The following is a 15,529-nucleotide window of genomic DNA, read 5'->3' as shown; positions in this document are numbered from 1 at the left end:
TAGGCTCAGTGAAATGATAAAGCCAGATATATCCTGAAGATACCAGGCCAGCCACACTGCCAGGCCAACAGGTGCACAAGACCAGCCAATGCTCTTGCTGTAGATTCTCAGTCCTAAGCAAGCAGCATGGACAGAGCATGCACTGTCCAGACTGTCCCCGAGTGTCTGGTCTCCTGTCTGCTCCAGACCCCAGATCACTGCCACAGGGGTGGGGACTGGCTGTGACAGATGTGCTTTCTGTCCCCAACACCAAGAGCACACAGGGCACCCATTTTTTCAGCCTCCTGTAGGGGCCCCACTTGGAACTCCCAGTGGCCCCACAGTCCCCTCTAGCCAAAGTTCCCCCCACCCCTGGCCTCAGGCATCCTTGGGGGTGGAGAGTACTTCCGAGGGCCTTCTGTTGGTTCCCTGATCTTAACACCCTGAAAGGTTAGGAAATGGACTCATTAGGATTTCATCCATCTTTTCACTGCCCCCTCTCCCCACCCTCTGCTCCCATCTGTGTCGCTAAATCAACACTGTCCTCTCTCTGACCCACTTAAGTGGTCCCTAATGAGGGGGAGACCCGGGCTGTGTGCTGGCAAAGAACCCTGAAGCACCTGGCCACAAGCACGCTCACCTGCGGGGCTCTTGGATCAGAGCGAGCAGTGGGCACAGAGCGGGCTCCCAGACAGACAGAAGAGGGGCGGGATGCGGAGCTCTGGATCTGTCAATCACACGGGGTCCGCAGCTGCGTTCACTGCCGCCCCAGCGCTCTGCTCCTCAGAGAGAGATAAACATCGAGAAATCCAATCCAGCGCGGCTTCAGAGATAAACAGATGTGCGGGCGGCCGTCAGTCAGGAGATAACGCCCCCTGATCCGCCCCACGCGACCGCTGGGTCCTGCACCTGCCCGAGGCGACCCGGACGTGCCTCTTGGGAGGCAAGGCTGCGTCCCCCCAGCCTGAAGAAAAAATCTCCAGGACCACCGCGGGGGCGGGGGCGTGGGAGGGGGGCAGTGAGAGAAGAAAGAAATTGGGTTTGTAACTCATAACAGAGCCTGGGCTTTGGAACCAGCTGCCAGGCTCGGCATCCTGACTTTGCCACTTTTAACAAGTGACAGCAACTCTGAGCCTGGATGCTCTCCTCTGGAAGATGGAGATAATAATGGGTTGGCACCTTTGACATCAAAGGAGGTCCCACAAAGTAAGCCTCAGTAAATAATGGCAGCCAACTTGAGCCAGCCATGATCCTGGTAAGCAGCCACTGCGGCCCCTCTTTGGGGCAAGGAAGGCGGCCCAAGGCCTTTGCGGTGGTGGACAGGACTGACTGTAGCCACGCACAAACCTCCTGCTCTAAGAGACCAGTGTTTGTTTCACATCTTGAGCGGGGATCTGTTACTTTCCTTCATGCCAAGACTGGCTTGAGACACAGCCCTGAAGATGACAGTTCAGGGATGACATAGCAAATGACCACAAGGGAAACTGCCATCGAAGTGGGAGAAGAGAGTCCAGGAGCAGAGAGGGCTGGAGTGGGACTGCCATCCAGGGAGGGCTTCTCCTTCTCTAGCACCCAAGGCTGGAAAGTCTCTCATCCCTGGGTGCTTGGGAGAGTTCCCTGCCCAGAGGCCCCGTGGAACTCCTTCGTTTACTCTACAGACCCCTGGGGAAAGCGCTCTCAAGGGTCATATCCCTGGAGGAGTGAAAACTGGTCCTTGACCTTGTGGTAAAGCTGAGGGCTCCGCAGGATCAGATAGGGCTGTAGACCTTACATCTCCCAACTTAGGTGCCCAGAGCACCCAAAACACAGGGCTTCCCATGGGACAGTCGGTGAGCCCCAGACTGGAGGCAGGGGCTGCTCGGCCATGCGCTAGGAACAGGAGGCACCTAGGCCTTGGCGGTCCTGACAAGCTCTCCTAATGGGTGGGGAAATGCTGGAGCCTTTAAGGTCTCGAGGCCCAAGTGGGCTCGCAGGACGCAGGGGGCGCGCCCCCGCATCATTATGCCCATGTGCGTCTGCGGCCGAAGTGAGAAGGCAGTGCCTGGCCCCGGGCACGGCGGCTGTCGCCGAATCTGAAGGCCAGGATCTCCATACCCCAAGGGGCCTGCAGCGTGCACGTAGTTCTCATGGCGCTCAGAGGGCACGAAGGGCGCGGCGATGCCGCCTGCATGTTGGTTAAAAGCTGATTAGTCCCTTCGGAGCAGTGGGATCCTACTTGGTTTCCGAACGACCCGAGCGGACCCTTTCATGCTATTGTGGGCGCCCCGATTTAGCGAGGCCTTTGTGGGCCTGAAAGGATCTGCCGCCTCTCGGAACCTGCATCCCCGCAGTACCGGCTTCGGCGGCATCGCCTTCCTCGCCGGGCCCAGAGCCACGGCACCCTCCAGCCCCTCTTCCGTGCGCGGCAGCTGGAGGCGATGGTACAAACCGCTGAACCAGAGCAGCCCTCAGCCCCCCGCTCCCCAGGGCTCTCGCGTCCTCCGCCCCCCTTCAAGCCAAAGTGAAAAAATGCGTGCGGACCCTTTACCTCTACTTGGGAGCAATTGGACTGGGTTTAAAGGGCTATTGAGCCCTGGAGAGGCAGCCTCTTTCTGAATAGCTTTGTGCGAAATTTGCAGAGACATTTGCATCTGTTTGCTCTTGGGGAAAAGGCCCCGAAGGCTCCGGAGCGAGAAAGCCCGAGGACGGCTTTGTGTCCGCCTCCCCCTCCCGGCTCGGCCTGGCGCCGGCCGACGTCGTGCGCGGAGCAGAGGCGCGCAAAACCCGCCCGGTTCAAAGATTGGGCGCCCTCGCTCTTGGCCCACTTTTAAACAATTGCTGTTAACAATGCAATTTTAAGCAGAAAATCGACTAACTAGATTAAATCCACATGACATAAGACCAGAGGGGGAAAAGTCCGCATCGGCGTTGGAGTGCGGACGCCTAACAGGATAGAAAGTGTGAAATACATGCAGAGGTGGAGCGACCGGCAGGTGCCCCAGCCTTCTTCTGGCCCGACAAGGGCTGGACAGCTCGCCTCGGTCCAACCCCAACGCCCCTAGAAAAGAAGGGGCTCCCGGGAGCGCAAGGGCACGAGGCTAGTTGCCCACCTTTGGCGAGCTGGGGAAGGGTGGTGTGTGCCCGAAATCAGGCTCTCGGCTCCCCAGCATCCCTCCTTCTCCCCCTATCCGCCCCCACCCCAGCTGCAGGTCCGGCGATCTAGCCCCAGGTTGCCCCCCGACCCCAGCCGCCCCTTAAAGGGGGGCAGGGCAAGGCTGGAGAAACCGGAACGCCCTCTCCACTCGCGAGACTGAGCAGACAGGCTCTTTAATGGAATCGAATCAAAGTCAGGCCTTAGAAAGCCCCATTGCTATGGCAGCAGAGTTCCCTGAAAGCGACAAAGCCCAGAGTCCCTCCCTCCCTTCTCCGCCCGGTCCTCCGCTCCCCTCCCCCCGCGCTGCCTGGAGCCACGCTCGCAGCAGCGCGGGGGACGGGTTAATCACTGTAAAAACAAAGAGATGAAAGGCTCTCCAATTGGAGAGTTCTCCACCGCCTCCTCCCCGGCCTGGAGGAGAGGAGGGGGCCACTGAGCTTCCCCGGTGAGCCAGGAAGGCGCTCGCGCCCCCAGCGGGGTGGGAGCCGCAGCCCACCTTCCCCAGGCGACGCCGCCCACACAATCTGGCGCCTCCCGAAGGGCCTGCGGAGGCTGACGGAGGGGGACGGGCCATCTTCCCCCCACAACGGGCAGCCACAACCCCACAAAACAGAAGCACAAAGCCCTGGGCTTTTTCACGGGCTCTAAGGAAATATTCGAGGCTTGGGGGTGCCGGGGGGGGGGGCTTACAAATTCTAAAATACAACAGCAAAACCCCAGCAAATTGATATTAACAAACATTAACTTAAATGTTGGTAATATAACATTGTTATTTCGTCAAATATAAATCAACTTATATAGTTCTATAAAAATTAAAATTAATATAGGATGTGGAGGCATTCTTTTATTTTGATATGATGTGGGGGTGGAGCCCCCTCCCCCACACGCATGGGAAGCAAGGGCATGGAATCCAAAGCTGATAGTGTCCCTGTTTATTCTGTGACTGGGCCACTGGGGTCCCTGGCCCTGCCCTGCACTTCACCGCACCCCCACCCCTACTCTCTCAAGCAGACAAACCCCTATAGTGGAGCTGGACACCCTGAGATGGGAAGCAGTGTCCCTTCACTTTGCCTGTCAAAGGCCAGGCAGTGATGAGCCTCTGGCCTCTGGCTGGTGGTCCTTCCTCCTACCTGCCCAGTTCTGAGTGTCTGCCCTAGGAGAGTTAGGGGGCAGTTTGGAGAAGGAGGGGTCTGGAGAAGCCTCAGGGTCCAGGGCTCCAGGAAGAGGAAGATTTCCCAAACACTGTCTCTCCAGCCTGAAGAGGAAGCCCCTGGGCTCTTAGAGGGGTGATGGAGACTGGTGCTGGCCTTGAAGCACTGCCTAAAGGGACAGCCTGCAGTAACTCACTAGAGCTAGTGGGAGATTTTTTTTTTTTTTTTGGCTTGTAGATCCAAGACCACCGTAGGAATCATCATCACCTAAGTCAAGTGTCATCCAGTCTCCTTGCTGCGTTATCAAATATCCCAAGGCGAAAAGAGAACCGCTCCTCCCTAAACATATCGCCTCACCTGATTTACTTCCTCCTAATTTATTTATTTATTTTTTTAGGGCCGCACTTGCTGCACAGGGAAGTTCCCCAGGCTGGGTGATCAGACTGGAGCTGCAGCTGCCGGCCTACACCACAGCTCATGGCAACACCAGATCCTTAACCCACTGAGCCAGGCCAGGGATCGAACCTGCATCCTCATGGATACTAGTGGGGTTTGGAACTGCTGAGCCACAACAGGAACTCCACTTCTTCCTGATTGAGGGTCACATATTCCCATCCCATGGTCAAGAATAGTAGTAAGAAAAATCTCTTCACCTTTCTGGGCCTCAGTATCCCCATAACACTAGTAGCAGATTTCTGAAAAGTTCTGTGGACAGTGAGTGGGGGGACAAGTAGACATGAAAGCCCTGGACTGGCCTGCGAGATACCCCTGGAGGCGTCCCTGAGGATGCTGGGGGCGGACAGTGACATGAGCTTCATGTCACAGTTGGGATAGTGTGAGGTCACCCAGGGAAGGACCGTTCTGCCATCCCGGCCCTTGCACTCAACCATTTGTCCTTTCTGGCAAGGCCTCCAGTGATAGAAATGCCATGGAGGGAAGCATCCTTCTTGATGAGCTTTGCTCCCAGCATGACCTCCGTCCCTTCCACCAGGCAGACGTTTCTCCCCTCTTCCCATTTGCCTCTCTGGGGACTGCCATCTGTCCCTGATTGCCACATCCATCACTGCTGGGGAGGTGGTTAATGAGCTCCACTGGGAGCGGGAACAGCACCACTGGGAGAGGGAACAGGACCCACCCCCACCCACGCTGTCTCAAAAGCCTCCGTCAGGGATGCTGCTTGGTCCAGCCACTGGCTCTGCTCTCTCTGTTTGAAAGCTGGGCCTTGTTAGGTGCTTGCTTCCTGGCTGTCTTCTGGCCAGAATGATTTGTGTTGTGGCCAGAACACAGCTGGGAGCCAAGCCGTCAGACTAACATCTCCTTCTGCTTGGAAAACCCATTTTCACATCTCGTCTTTCCTCTCCTGGGATGCAGGCTTTCCTCGCCCACTCCTTCTTCGGAGAAGAACATGATGAGGATGGGGTCTAGTCTTCCGACTCCTGTGGAGCATCACGCCCAGGGCCCAAGGCCAGGGGAGCCCGGAGCACGGAGCAGTCACACCCCTTGCCAGCCTCCTGCCGGAGCCCAGGGGATCTGGGAGTCCTCAAGCCCCCTCCTCTGGGGAAAGGTGGGGTGGGCTCCCCTTTCTCTACCCCTCCACACAGGACCAGGGAGACACGAGGATCCTAGCTTCCCCCTTGTCTCCCCCATCCCAGGTCACTTTCTGAAATGACCGTGATTGAGACGGCAGGGGAGGCCCATCTTACAGGACCTTTCGTTTAAAAGCTCAGGCTCTGGGAGTTCGGGCTGCGGTGCAATGGGTTATGGATCCACCATTGTCTCTACGATGGTACAGGCTCCATCCCTGGCCCAGCCCAGTGGGTCAAGGATCTGGCATTGCTCCAGCGGGAGTGTAGGTCGCAGCTGTGGCTTGGATTCGATCCCTGGTCCAGGAACTTCCAAGCCTTGGGTTGTGGCCAAAATAAATTAGACAGATGAATGGATGGATGGATAGACAGACAGATATAGATAGGTGGGGAGACAGATGGACAGACAGATACAAGCCTAGGCTCTGAATCCAACATCTGACTCAAATCTAGCCTCACCGGACATCAGTGGCTCATTTATGAAATGGAGATAGTAGTAGCCGCCTCTGTGGGCCTGTTGATAGGGGCGAATGCTGTAAAAAATATTAGCTGTTGTCCACCTGCATTGGAATAGCCACCCCACAATGCCAGCAATTAACATTCACCACGGGGACACGCATCCTCTCCCTCCGCCCTGGGCTGGAAAAGGACTCTGCCAAGAATTTTGAACATCACCCTCTCTGTGCCATCCTCTCTTCTCCTTGGTATTTCTCTCTCTCGCTCTCTCCCCACCTCACCCCCTCTTTTTGGCTGCACTGGGCAGTTGGCTTGATGTGGGATCTCAGTTCCCAGATCAGGGATTGAACCATGGGCCGCAGTGGTGAAAGTGCCAAGTCCTGAGCAGTAGACTACAGGGGAGCTCCCAGCCTGATATTTTTATGGCGCTCCGCTCGTACGGAGGGCTGACCGTGTTGCAGACACCGCTCAAGTGCTTCTACAGGCTCACCTCGCTGACACGCCCCTGTCACCCCAGTGGAGGTGGAGAGCCCACACAGCAGCACAGAAAGGCTGAGTGACCTGCCCAAGCTGCACAGCCAGCGATGGAGCTCAGGATTGATCCTCAGTCCTCCATCCTCCGGAGCCATGCTATGAAGCGCCACCAGGCCCCTGCTCATCCCTGTGTCCACATCTGGTGTCCATCTCGGGCCAGCCGCGTCCCTCTGACCCACTGAGCCTGTGGCCCGGAGCCAAGCACCCTGGAGAGGAGATGTGAGCCCTCCTTGGAGGGGGAACAGAAAGCCCTCCTTGGAGGGGAAGGACCGGCCATGTCCTTTGTCACCTCTCCCTTTCCTTCTCTGCCTTGCTTGTTCCCGTGATGCAAGGCCCCAGCCACCCACACAACCGCTGAGCTCGCACAGCTGGCAAGGATCCCCGCTTCTGACAGATGCCCTGGCACTGCGCCTAACTGGTCAGAGGCAAGCAGGTGGAAGAATAAGCTCCCACCTCGACCGGAGGGGCTTCTCCATGTTCTCAGGACCAACCAGCCCCCGCACCACTTTGAGGTCATCGCATGAGAGGGACCCGACGGACTGCAGCCCTTCTGAATCAGAGCCATCCAGACAGGCAGGTGGGAGAGGCGGAGGCTCAGCGTGAGGCCCATCCCGCTGCTCATCTCTCCATCCCAGACCAGCGGGGTCTCCCCTGATCATCACGCTCCTTGGGAAAACACGTTATAACCTCTGCAAGAACGCTGGCCAGAGCCAACCATCATGCCTGCTATCCACCTTGGCTAGTCTAACTTCCTCTCACTGCCCAAGAGCCAAAAGAACATTGAAGGAATCAAATGGCTCAAGACAATGAACCATCTGCCATTGACTGTCAGTCAGTTAAGTCCAAGCCTCTCATGGAAGAGATGGGGAAAGAGAGGCCCAGAGAGGCAGTGCCTTGTCCAAAATCAAAGTCAGACAGTTAATAATGAGAAACTGAGGTATGGCGCATTGGCGCCAGGAATATAGTGTTGCCTTAGTAAATGAATGGACATTCCTTGCAGGCCTACCTCTGCTCTAGGTTTCAGGAAAATACCTGTGAGATACTTGTCTCAGGGCTGATGGGTGACCTTCTGGGGTGAAGGCTTAACCCCTCTTAACCTTTGATCTCTGGCCATCAGTCCCCTCTTAGCCTCAACTCCTTCTCCCAGGCTAAGTGAGTACAAATCCGGCATCAGTCTGCACGGAGGCCACCTGGGGGGACAGAGAGGCCAAGAGGCCCCGCAGGGACAGCGCCCCTTTAAGCTGATCAGCCTGCCCCAGCAAAGGGAGCCCCCGAGGGGGCAAGGCAGCGGAGCCCAGTAGGATAATTGCTGCAGGACGGAAGACCAGGGTCAGGCCCATTCTCTCATGAGGGCCTCTCTGGCCACGTCTCCCAGACCAAAGCCCACTGCTGGGATGTGCAAAAGGCACCCAGGACGCAGGGGGAAAGCAGCTGGGTTTGAAAAATCCCACAGGCCAGCCTAGAGCGGGTTCCTCCAGGGGACGTGAAGAGGCCTCCGCAGAGCTGGGGCCTTTCAGCCTACTTGAAAGAACAGGCCACTTTGGAGTGCTCACTGGAGCACCTATTTCCTTGCAGACTCTTGTCATGCTAATGAATGAGCCTTGCTCTCTATTCATTAGAACACTTCTCCCAAAGACCTCCTGGTGGCTACTGTGTGTCCACGTGCTTTCCTGTGTGAGTGTCTAAGAGACACATGGAGGCTTCCAGAAAGCAGGGCGGCATTCCCATTCCCTAGGCAGCATTCGCTAAATTGGAACAGGAAAGGAGGACCGCGGCCAACAACTTAGCTATTTAGAAGTCACGTCAAGGAAATCTGCCCTTTCTGGGAGCACCACTGAGAAGCAGCCAGCAGGGAAAAAAAAAATTCCAGGCTGCACAAAGTATATCCCCAAACTATGGGACCGTGATGGACCACTGGGTGAGCCCAGGAGTCAGACCCCTGGTTCGGGTCTTGGCCCTGCACTCACAAGGCAGGATGCCTCAATCCGTTCTGAGACTCTGCTTCCTCGTCTGTCTAAATGCTAAGGATTCTTGCAGAGACCGGCTCCTTTCAAAAGCCTTGGACCTGAGGTCTGCACACAGCGAGCGAGCCCGCTGGAGTGGTCTCCACGATAACGGGTTCTGCCCTGCTCCCTGGCTCAGCACACAGCCAGAGACCCCAACCCAGGATGGGCAGGTTTGGATGAAGGCCTTGGAACGGAGGCCCCTGGGTATGGACTGGCTGCGCAGCTGGCTCTTGGTGACCAATCCGCTAAGTGTCTGGGCATGCTCCGTGGATCTCCTTTTTGGAAGAGCTGAACTGGGGTTTTGCATCTGAACAGAAGGCCCCAGGGTGGCAACTTCTCAGAAAGCTTGAGTGCAGAGTAGATGCAGAACCAGGCGGGACTCTAGCACTTACGTGGCCTGCCCAGGCACCAGAGACTTGAGGGGAAAGACTGAAGTGTGTCTGCCCCACACCCCTGACTCATAAATTAAAGCTCGAACCTCTAACGTGATTGTACTTGGAGATGGAGCTTTTAGGAAGTAATTTAGGTTCACTGAGGTCATGAGGGTGGGGTTCTAACCCACAAGGAGAAAGGATCCGTGGCCTTAGAAGAAGAGGGAGAAAGAATTCTCCTTCTTTCTCCTCCCTTCCCCTTTCTCTTTATATCTTGTGATAACACCCCAGAAGCCACGTACCTGCAAGCCGGGAAGAGGGGGCTCACCAGGACCCGACCATGTCAACAACCCTCATCCCTGACCTCCGGACTCCAGAATTATGAGGCTCTGCCTTCTGTTGTGTACTCATCCCGGTGGATGATGCTTTGTGAGGGCAGCCTGCACGGACCGATACACGGGGCCTCTCCAGACCTCAGTCTCTTCATCTGGAAAGGGGGCGAGTAATAACACCTTCTGCATCCCGCTGTTAGATACAGTAAGGCTGTGAGGCCCCATGGAGAAGGCTCATACCTGTCATCTGTCGCCACCGTCATGATCGTCCTTCCATGATGACAGGCATCACAGCCACGAGACGTTCAGTGGGAGGGGACAACCCTGGTGACACCCCAAATGAAGCAGGACCTCTCAGGCATCTGGGGTCATAAATGGCTTCCTGGAAAAGAGGAACATGGAAAAAAAATTTTTTTTTGGGGGGGGTCTTTTTTTTGCCTTTTCTAGGGCCACTCCCACGGCATATGGAGGTTCCCAGGCTAGGGGTCTGATCAGAGCTGTAGCCGCCGGCCTATACCAGAGCCACAGCAACGCAGGATCCGAGCCACGTCTGCGACCTATACCACAGCTCACAGCAACACTGATCCTTAACCCACTGAGCAAGGCCAGGGATCGAACCCGCAAACTCATGGTTCCTAATTGGATTCATTAACCACTGTGTCATGATGGGAACTCCGGAAAAATATTTTTCTAGTGGCGCTGTTGGCCCACCCCCTCCCTTGCTCTTAGGGGTGGAGAGGGCCAGACAGGAACAAGGGATGGGTGGCCAGCAGGAGGAAGCGGCTGTAAGACGGGGCTCACCTGGGGTCCCCTCCCCTCCCCATCCTTACCTCGGCCCCTTGTGGGGGCCACACAGGGGCAGGATGCTCGCACAAAGCGAGGAGAGGGCTGTTGCCTTGGGGAAGAGAAAGCCCTCGAGAGCAGGCCACTGATCTCAAAGGAAAATAATGGGATTTTCTGGGATTCACGTTGAGCCCCAAAGGAGAAAAGCTTCTATTTGCCTTTTTTAAGCCGCCAAACAAGAAACTAAAGCCTCTTTCAGCCCTGAGTCAGGGCTGTCCTCTCTGAAGTCCTTATTATCCCCGGGGCACCAGCAGAGCGGGCCCCAGCGCCCAGTCCACCATGCAGGGAGCTTTCCGCCAGGCAGAGGCCTGCCTGGTCTCCTAGCGACACACACACCCCACTGGATTGCTGGCCTGGCACCTTGACCCACAGCTCTTGACTGTGGCCTGGCGTGGGCCCTGCGGCTCCCTGAGCTGCCCGCATTTCTATATCCAGGAGCAAACACGCCAGGCACTATCTCTCTAAGCCACCAGATGCCACACCCATCCTGCACCCTGGCAGACTGACAGTGAGGACAAAGATGGTAAGTCACCGTGTCGACAGAGCAGCTAGGTCCTCGTCAGCATGATGCTAAGCCTGACCTTTCTACTTGGCCTGACCTCTGAAGACCGCAGTGCCCGGCAGGACCCCCAGCCTCATCCCAAATTGCTGCTCACAGCTCCAGGCTTCACCTCTTGCCCCATGAGCTGTCCCCCTCCTAGCCACGCTCTAGGTGTGGTCCCCACTGGCGACTGCTCCACCTCTGAAACCTCATGCGGACATCACACTCCCAGTCACTCATGTCCTACCACACACACACACGCAACCCAAACTCGGTTTCCAGCCCTCTCTCTGGCCAGCTCTTATGCCTTCCCTCCTCTGGACACTCTTCCACCCCAACTGCTCTCCATACCCTCCTGGCCAACCGAACCCATTCTCCCCTCCCCGCTCCAGCCTCATCCTCTTCCGCCCACCACGCACCCTCCCAGGAACCTCAGAAGCCTCCTGCTCTCAACTTCCCTTCCTCCCTGCCCCACCTTCCCCTGCAGATTCCACTTGTTCAACATTTCAGTTTAGAAACAGAACCACAGTGCAGTGCAGTTCAGACTCCACAGTGCACTTGAACCCCAAATTCCTTTTTTGAGGTGCACATGCTCATGACTTGAAACTTTCTGTCTTTCCAGCACCAGCCCTTGACCGTGCCCCCCCCCCCGGGAACACAAGCACATGCACACACACCTATGCACACACATGTAGGCATACTGCTGTGTTTCAATCCTGTGCTCTGCTCACAGAGTCCCCTCTGTCTGGGAGGTCCTTCCCCCTCTGCGAATGGCCAGCCCCAGTTCATCTTCTAAGGCACACCAGGTGCCATCTTCTCCAGGAAACCTGTTTCCCACCACCCCGTCCTTGTGTCATGTGTCTGTGGTAGAGACTGCTGATTGTCTTCTCGTCTCCCACAGTAATAGGATTTTTAGCTCAGCAAATACTCCTAAGAAAAACTACATTTCCCAGCCTCCATTGCAGCCAGCTGTATCATGTGACTAAGTTCTGGCCAATGGAATGTAAGCAAAAGTGGCAGTGGGCAGCCTCCAGGAACCTTAAAAAAAGAGAGCATTGGAGTGAGCCCTTTGCCTCTTGATCTCTTCTTCCATTCTGCCACCTGGAACAGTGCTACTTAGATAAAGAGACAAAATCTACAGGCTAGGAATGGAAGGAACCTGGTTCCAGAGCGTTTCATGGAGCAGAGCTACCACATTAGCCATGGATAGAAAATCTGGAGAGAAGAATAAACTTTTATCTTGTTTAAGCAACTCTTGCTTTGCATATTGTGTCATTCCACACAGTGTCTTTCTATGGTGCTCACTTTATACTGCAGGCATATTTCTATCACTGTACCCACCACACAGTGATACAAACACTTTTCATCTCTCCCCTACCCCTGCCTGCCCAGCCCACCACTAGACGCCGAACTGCCTGAGGCCAGGGGTGGTGTCTAAAGCAAAACCGTGTCCCCACACTTCAGAGCATGGGAGGCCGGCAATAATGAATGCATGAACTAATGGATACTTGACGATTAGACAGGCAGATTTAGAATGCAAGTTTTGTCCGTGCACTAGTGCAGAGGAACTGCTTCTAGCCTCAGTTTACACACCAGCTCAGATCTGCCCAACTGCCTTGCTTTCTGGCTTGCCTTGTTCCATTGGCTGTTTCTGGTCCCTCCTGTCACCCACAGCATGACCAGACCTCACCCCTTACCTGGGGACTTCCCACATGGGCACACTAACCAGTGCATTCCCCCAGGCCTGCTCACCAGCTCAGCCAGCGTGCTGGAGAGTCACGATGTCACTGCTGCTGCCTTAGGATGGGGAATCCCTGGTGACTGCGGGAGGGCCAGGGAGCATAGCCCAGAAGGACAGAGGAATTGATGCTCTGTGGGAGTGAACTCTGACCAACAAGAGACAGGAGCCAGTGGACATATTCTTTTGCCTTCCTCCTCAGGACTCTTTGGGGACCCAGTAGCCTCAGACAGCCGCTCTGAAGATGTCTGGCAAGACCAAGCAGCCAGCTGTGCTGGGAGCAGCCATGGCCAGCTCATAACACCCTTCCTCACATCTGTCCTCCTCTCCTTGCTCACTGCCCTTCCCCCACTCCTGCTTTCCTCAGACTCAACTCAGGAAATGTCAGCCCTTGAGGGGTGGTTGTTCCATTTTTTTTTTTTTTTTCAGAATCTTTCACATGTAGGTTACTACAATATTGAGTAGAGTTCCCCGTGCTATTGTTGACCATCCATTCCATATACAGCAGAAGCACTTGAGCTTTGTGCTCTATTTTCGAAGAACACTCACGGCACTCATGCTTCAGGACAGTGGAGGATGGGGTGTGGTCACAAAGCAGGGGAGTGACACGATGTGAGGCTGGTGAAGTCAGCTGGTCCTGAGTGAGGCTCCCTCAGCCATTAGTTGCCAAGCCGGGGGAGTCTGCTTCTTTTTGAAGCCACCTGGGTACCATGAGGACTGTGGCAGCCATCACCAGGTAGATGCCTGCACTGTCCCTACTATAAGCTGGCCAGAAGCTTCCCTTACCTCCTGTCTTGCCATGAAGCCAAGGACTTCCATGGTGCACAAGGGTGGGCAGAAAAGACTGGCTATGCCTCAAATGAGCATTCCCTTTGGCCCACCATTGCGCTTGTAAGAAAATATGCTACAGCTCTATCCCGAGACATGGGCAAAGATGAATGCGGAAGAGACTCAAGCCAGGCCAATGAGACTCCATTCCAGGACCTTTGGTGAAATTAACAAGAAATTGATGACCTTTTTCCATTGGGGTGGTTTGGCTCCTAAGAGGTGAGCCTAGAAGAGACAGTGACTTCTTGCCTTCAGCTGGGGACAGCCTATCTGCGAACAAAGCCATACAGAGAGGTGCGAAGCCAAGAAATGTAGAGAGAGAGAGGGAGACAGAGAGAGACAGACAGACAGAGGGAGAGAGATGGCTGAAATCATCAAAGGAACATCAGGGTTCTGCTGCTGAAGCTGAAGGCAGACTTAGACCTTTCAGCTACACGAGCTAATCAATTCCCTTTTTGAATGAAGTCAATTTGCTTTAGGTCTCTTATCATTTGCAAATGAAAATGCACCCATCAATCCAACATACAAGGATGTTTTCGGCAGCGTGGTTGAAAGGGCAAAACGCCCTTCATGATCTCCGACTTAAACAAAACAAACCGAAGTATATGTGCACAATGGAACCTCCGACCACAAAGGACCACGTCTTTGCCCAGGTGGCAAGACACCCACGCCGAATTAGGAAGTGAAAAGGGCGAGGAGCAGGATGGATGGAAGTAGAACGATATTCCCCGGTTAAGTGTGTGATTCTCAAAGGATGGATGCACATGCACATGGGCCCGCTTGTACACACATATGCTGGGATGTTGCACATTTTCTGCAAGTCACATGCACAAGAGTTTGTTATTCAACCTGGGCTTTTGTGTATGTAGATTTGGAAGGTGCCTGATCAATACGCGATTCTGAGAGCTCCATGGGTATTATCTCATTTTATGCTCACACTGTTCCAGTCGGATGGGTACCATGATTAGTCCCATCTTATCACAGGGGAAACTGAGGCACAGAGAACTCTAACCACAGACCAAAGTTACCCAGATAGGAAGTGGCCCTTGGCCGGCCCAGTGCACTGGTCGCCTCTAGGCAGTGGGCCTATGTATCAGGAAGGGTGCCTCGATTTCCCCTTCTGTACTGCTTGTGCAACAGAAACATCACACACACACAGGGCAAAAGAGTCAAAGAAGAGCTCGGAGAGGGCTTCCGCATGTTTCTCTGTGCGGTGCCGAGGCCTGAACAAGCTGGCTTAGCAGAGGCAACAGGTCAGGGAAGCTCTCCTCGGCTTGGACGGGAAGCTGAGGGTCAGAGTCGAGGCCCCAAGTCTCCTTGGACCTGGCGTCTCCCTGTGCTGGCCCTGAGCGGATGGGTGGCCCACCCTCTCCTTTGTCCCAGCAGGCAGGGCTGGCCGATTGTCACCCAGCCTCAGGGAGGTCAGCCTCCAGTCCCCGGGGCCAAGGAGTCAGAGGGCACCTGAAGCCCCCAGAGCAGGGTTGGCTCAGCTGGGAGCAGAGTGCACGGTCCTCACTGGGAGGGACCTGGCCTCAGATGTCCAGCAGTGTATCCGCCGCACTGGGCTCCCCCAAAAGGGGCCTCACCCCCAGGCCTTGTTCCCAGCACTCTGCCCTTTGTTGGAGGATGAGAGGCTCCCTGGCGGCCAGGACGTGGCTGCAGTGACCTGACGGCTGGAGGAGGAAGGCCTGGCGGCGCGGGGAGCAGCCCCCTCTCCCAGCGCTGCATTTGGATCGCGGGCTGCCTGCTGGGCATTGTGAGCTGGGCCTGTCTTGGGATTATCCCTGAGCCCAGAGCCCTCTTGTGTGCCAGGTGGGCGGTCAGCCCTGGGAGGACACTGGGGGGTGCTGGGGGCTGATGGGAAGCCCACCACCCACCTCCATTAACCCTTTCAGGGCAGGACTAGCCTGACCTGGCCCCTGTGCCACAGAAGCTTTCATCCGACGCACGCGGGGACAATGTCTGCAGCCTCCACCCCAGCCCACCCTAAGCCCCAGCTTGGTGATGACCTCTGAATGCTTAGAAGCCCCAGCC

General features: G+C 55.6%; 1 long non-coding RNA gene across 1 annotated transcript in view; it reads right to left on the bottom strand.

Moving 5' to 3' along the window:
* Positions 1 to 4,475: 4,475 nt before the first annotated feature.
* LOC146405759 (uncharacterized) overlaps positions 4,476 to 15,529 on the bottom strand; it is a 47,404-nt gene continuing 36,350 nt past the window's right edge. The window contains exons 2-3 of the long non-coding RNA XR_014838813.1: positions 9,786 to 9,927; positions 4,476 to 9,700 (exon numbers count right to left, since the gene is read on the bottom strand). This is a non-coding gene — a long non-coding RNA (uncharacterized LOC146405759). The remainder of the gene's footprint in view (positions 9,701 to 9,785; positions 9,928 to 15,529) is intronic.

Source organism: Sus scrofa, chromosome 2 (genome assembly GCF_054392235.1).
Source record: "Sus scrofa isolate SSC_HxYL_T2T_F1_AM1 chromosome 2, Sscrofa_HxYL_maternal_Yorkshire_Landrace_v2.0, whole genome shotgun sequence".
NCBI classification, from domain to species: domain Eukaryota; kingdom Metazoa; phylum Chordata; class Mammalia; order Artiodactyla; family Suidae; genus Sus; species Sus scrofa.
The sequence above is the reverse complement of the archived record's forward strand: the minus strand, read 5'-3'. Positions and strand labels throughout refer to the sequence as shown.